The sequence below is a fragment of the Lissotriton helveticus genome, chromosome 8 (genome assembly GCF_964261635.1).
Source record: "Lissotriton helveticus chromosome 8, aLisHel1.1, whole genome shotgun sequence".
Taxonomy (NCBI): domain Eukaryota; kingdom Metazoa; phylum Chordata; class Amphibia; order Caudata; family Salamandridae; genus Lissotriton; species Lissotriton helveticus.
The window spans coordinates 1727701417-1727707416 of NC_136069.1; positions in this window are offsets into that span (position 1 = coordinate 1727701417).

The following is a 6000-nucleotide window of genomic DNA, read 5'->3' on the forward strand; positions in this document are numbered from 1 at the left end:
CCACCCACTTCCGAACCCAAACAACACTCTCACAACCCTTTCACCTGGAACCCAATCACGACTGAAGACACCATCCGTCTGATGAACTCCATCCACTCAGGATCACCAACCGACCCATGTCCCCACCACATTTTCAACAAAGCAGACTCTATTATCGCACCCCATCTCCGTGACGTCATCAACTGCTCATTCAACTCCGCTACCTTCCCGGAAAGCTGGAAACATGCCGAACTCAGCGCCCTTCTGAAAAAACCCACAGCGGACCCCTCTGAACTGAAGAACTACCGCCCCATCTCACTCCTCCCCTTCCCGGCCAAAGTCATCGAGAAAGCCGTCAATACTCAACTCGCCGCCTTCCTTGAATCCAACAACTCACTTGACCCCTCACAGTCCGGCTTCCAAGCCAAACACAGCACCGAAACCGCCCTCATCGCCGCTACTGATGACATCCGAACGGTACTGGACAACGGAGAGACAGTTGCCCTCATCCTACTAGACCTCTCCGCTGCCTTTGAAACAGTCTGTCATAACACCCTCATACAACGCCTCAGTAACGTCGGAATACAAGGAAAAGCGTTGGACTGGATCATCTCGTTCCTCGCCGGAAGAACCCAGAGAGTCCGCCTCCCCCTTTCAAATCTGAGGCCACCAAAGTCATCTGCGGCGTACCACAAGGATCATCACTCAGTCCCACCCTCTTCAACGTGTACATGAGTCCCCTTGCATCCATCGTGCGACAACACAACCTCAACATCATCTCCTACGCCGACGACACCCAGCTAATTCTCTCCCTCACCAAAGACCCTAACACCGCCAAAACCAACCTACTCGAGGGAATGAAAGAAGTAGCCAAATGGATGAAGAACAGCCGGCTAAAACTAAACTCGGACAAAACAGAAGTCCTCATCTTAGGATCATCCTCCTCTGCATGGGACAACTCATGGTGGCCTCCAGCTCTGGGCACAGCACCCATACCTACAGATCACGATCGTAACCTGGGCTTCATCCTAGACTCCTCCCTCTCGATGACCAGACAAGTCAATGCTGTCTCATCATCGTGCTTCAACATCCTACGCATGCTCAAAAAAAAATTCCGCTGGATCCCCACCGATACAAGAAAGACAGTCACCCACGCACTAGTCACTAGCCGACTAGATTATGGAAACACCCTTTACGCCGGAACCACTGCCAAACTACAGAAAAAACTCCAACGCATCCAAAACGCCTCAGCCAGACTCATACTGGACATCCCCCGCCAAGCTCACATTTCCGGCCACCTGAAAGATCTCCACTGGCTTCCCATCAACAAAAGAATTACGTTCCGTCTCCTCACCCACGCACACAAGGCCCTCCACGACAAAGGACCCGAATGCCTCAACAAACGAATGTCCTTCTACACACTCACCCGCCAACTACGTTCATCCAATAAAGCCCTCGCCACAATTCCGCGCATCAATAGATCCACCATGGGAGGAAGATCTTTCTCCTACTTAGCGACCAAAACCTGGAACTCTCTACCCAATCACCTCCGCCTCACACAGAACCACCCCTCCTTCAGAAAGCAGCTAAAACCCTGGCTATTCGATAAGTAACGCACCCACCCTCCCCCAAGCGCCTTGAGACCCTCTGGGTGAGTAGTGCTCTATACAAATCACTGAACTTGAACTTGAACTTGAACTGGCACATTCACTATTAAGTTTAATACATTCGATAGAGACCTAGTCGACCTCAGTCCTACGTCTAAACTATAGGATATATTATTCCAATGCGCAGATCCTATTGGGAATATAGGAACTACACTACAATTGACCACTGTCCCCTCTCACAGGGCCTTGCGGGGCTGACAGTGGATGCACCATGATTTATAATGAAGGGATAGCTCCTTTTACTGTCTCCATGGGGAGGTGCCAACTGGCCTTTCTTATGTAAAAGGTTCTACTAGTGTGCCTTAATTGAGTTTGTTACTTCCATGAGTTTGTATATTTGTGGATTGCAATTGTACATATTGTGTGTGTCATGGGTTGAATGTAAGAATTGTGTGAACTGCTAAGAGTGCCAGGTGGAATCTATTAAGGATTCACACGTGCATGGCAACGTGAAATAGTGGAGAGCTTTGTGTGAGACAGGCCAGGTTATTACGACCTGTAACTGGAGCCATTGAGCATACCTTTGTGTCTCCTCACCCCTAAGGTTAGCCTGTTGTGAAGGAACCCTATGCTTTGTCCTGGAACGGGCACTGAGTGAAGGGACAGTTCTAAACACTACTTTGTGAAGTAGGTTCCTCGGCTTAACATTGGTTAAAGAAGTGCTGACCAGCAATAATGGATGCAGGGTATTTATTACGCTTATTGCAGAAGTACTGCACACGCGGCAGAAGAAAGCACAGAGGAGCCTGGGCACGGCCAGGAAGCAGCGATGGCAGCACAGATGTTCTCTCTCTCTTCCACCACTGTTCAAACCACTCTCCCTTCCAGCTCTTCCTCAGTCTAGCACTAGTCTGCCCAAGGCACCCCTCATCTGACCCCTGAGACCCATTGCTGGGATGTCAATGTCCTCAGAGAGAGGTAAAGATGAGAAGCCCTGCTAGCTGCTGGCCATGAGTGAGGACACCCAACGCTTCAACCACAGCCTGGTGGAGCTGCTCCTGGACCCCAACCAACTGCAGGAGCTGCCAAAGGCAAGAGGGTGCAGAGGGCCTGCTTGGTGGAGTCCATCACCTGCGGAGGCCTGAGCGTCCCTGGCTTGGAAGACACCAGGTGAGGTCTTTGTTGGGCTGGAGGGGAGTCTTGCCTGATAGAAGCTGGGGGTGCCATAGACCCCAGCAGATGTAAATTGGGTATGTACTTGGGGGGGAGTATGACAACAAAATTATATTTTTAACCCCAAGTTCACTTCAGAGCCCTCCATTTCAATGTGCTCCTCTCCTCCTGACGTTGACAGGTTGGTCACGGGACAGTGTTGCCAATGGGAGCAGTTCAAACCCAGTGTTTTGGAATAAAGTTCACTAGAGAGAAATACAGAACGAATACCCAGGTTTGTCTTTGCATCCTTACTGCTCACCTTTACCTTTTCAACCCCCATGAAAGAGAGATTCCCAAAGATGATCGAGAGATGTAACAAATTAGGATCAAGCTTTTTCAGTGGAAGAACTTAGATTGGTTAAGGTTTGTGAAGTTGGGTTTTTCCACTTCCTGCTTTCAAAACAAAGGAGTAAACTGCTGTTTTGGTGTCCATACCTTTCAAGAAGTTTGTCCATTAATTTTATTCACTCATTTGTGGGCCTTTCCCCAGCAGGCCCTGCCATGCAGTTCAAGTACCTCTGTCTGTGTTGTTAAGACAGCTCAGCATGTCTCACCGTGAATAATTAGATTGAGCCTTTTTCACTTATATCCGATCCTTGTGGTATTTCCTGGCTGCCTCATATCTATGCTACCGGTTTCTGATTGCCAGTTCTCCTGTGTCAGCCAACAGGACTAAACATACTGGAAAAGTACACATTGGGGCAAGATGATTTTTACTTTTTAATGCCTTTCTCACCTTACAAACCCTTTGTGTGAAGTGATGTTTCCCACAGCAGTAAACACTAGGGTTGGCTTCAAATGGGAGCTCCAACAACATGAGCACATTGAAGTGTGAGAACTCTGCATCTGCAGGCCCACCCCTGACCCCTGACATTCACTGAATACCATGGCTCAGGAAGGCTAGTCTGCATCTCCTTGTTAGACAAAAGTCTTCATTGAGTTTCCAAATGTGGCCTCTCTCTCCACATTTCAGTGCCTGGTTCTCCCCCTCCAGCTACAGGAGTGCAGACAATACACCACCAGTGTTTGGGATGCTGTCCTCACCCCACCCTGGGCAGAGATAAACCAGGTCATTCCAATGGATTCTACTTTGCCTTGGTAAATAACAATCTGAGGCAAACAATAAGAGTAAACATCAGAAGACAATGCTCCAGCATCTGCATAATCTCCTTGTTGTTGTTGACATTAGTTGCCTTGTGCAGTTTCTCAAGGTGATTTGATCATGAGTTTTTACTGCTTCATTCAAGCACCACTTCAAAAATTTCACTAAACATATGTTTAGCCATTATTTTACAAATCCAACCCCTGAGCTGATCATCTATCCTTGCTGAAGCAGAGGTCTACAGTGGCCCAGCAACGGGCACACCGGGCACATGATTCAAGAGTCTACCAAAGTACCTAGCATACCGCTGGCTCAGGTGCAAATAATGACGTATTTTCTACAGTTTTGCATTCTCCGAGGTCATGCTTTCTTAAAGTCTATTCTTTGTTTCTAAAACCCAGCATGAACTTTGTGATAATGAGTGCCTCCTCTCCTTTTTCTTTGAATGACCCGCTCCTTACTATCCAGCTGTTGCGTGCTCACTCTATGCCATGTGCATGTCCCCTTTCATATTCAACATTGTATATCTGCATACTCCCCCATCTCATCTTAAAGACTAAGGGCTAGATGTAGGTAAATGGTATTAACCGATTCGTAAATACCGAAATTTACCGATTCGGTATTTACAAATCGGTAAATGCTATGAAGGTAAATATTCGGTAAAAATTACTGAATCGTTAAAATTCAGTAATTACCAAATCGGTATTTACCGATTCGGTAATTGCCATTGATTCCTAAGGGCCTTGAGGCCCATAGGAATCAATGGCAATAGGAATCAATGGCAATTACCGAATCGGTAAATCCTGATTCGGTAAAATTACCGAATAGTCAAGGGTGGCAGGGTGTCACTTTGACACCCTGTTGCACCCCTGATTAGTGCTGGTGTGCCATGTGACACACATACATGCCCTTAGGTGTCATGTATGTGTGCCACATGGCACAGGTGTACATGCACAGATTTGCATATACACAGGTATTCGTTATTTACCACCAACTAATAGTTGGTGGTAAATAACGAATCCTTAAGGCCCTGTGGCACTGTTGACAGTGCCACCTACATCTCAAATTACAGATTCGGTAAATTTACCGATTCGGTAATTTTCCCGAATCAGTAAATTTACCAAATCGGTAATTTTTAAAGGCCCTACATCTCAAACTCCAAATACCGGTCAGTAACGGCCGAAATCGTCCGTTACCGACCGATATTTGCCTACCTACATCTGGCCCTAAGTGCCTGATTTTGCTCTTGGTGGAATTCCCGTCATTCCTCCGTGGTTGTGTTTACAACTACCCCAATGAGCTGATGGATTTCCACCTGCCATATTTAGATGTGGGCTGTCTGAGCTTCCATCCACGTTGACAGAATGTTTTCCATCACATAAGTTACTCGACCCGGTGGACTCCTCTGCTGGCTAACATTGCTCTGTCACCATCAGGGTGGCGGGATTGCGTGGACCCTATTTAGATTTCACAGTTCCGCTGGCTTTGTCCTAGCAAAAGGAACAATTGATGGGTGGAATGCTGGACAATGTAAACATTCACCCCAGTCACAAGGATCTAGGTTTAATCTATTGTTCTTTTGCTCACCACACCACACCAGTTTGGTCCCAGCCATATTCAAATCAGTCTTGACCCTGTTCCTCATGGGAACAGTCCAGCCCGAACTGCCAAGCCAGGTCCTTCCTGGACAAAAAACAAGCATCCTGGGTCCGGTTTCAGGGCATCACCCCTCATCAGTCACGCAGTTAAGCACAGTCCCATTTCTGAGCTTTCCCTTCCCACTTAGGACAACAAAAGCAAAAGAAACAATTGATGGAATTCTGAAGAGAGCAAACGTCTACTATCAGTCCGGTTGTCCTAGCGGCAGATTGCTGACAATGTACTATTCCTGTGACTTTTGGATGGATGCTAGCATCACACCTGATGTGTTTTGGCTAATTGTTTTCACCTGCATACCACATTATAAAACACACAATTTCAGATAAAGATCCTTTGCTATTCCACTGCAGCTGAACATTTTTAAGAACGTTTTTCAGTGAAGTCAGGTGTTTTTTTGCTTTCTCTGTTTCTTCTGTTCATTTGTCTTCTGTCATTCAT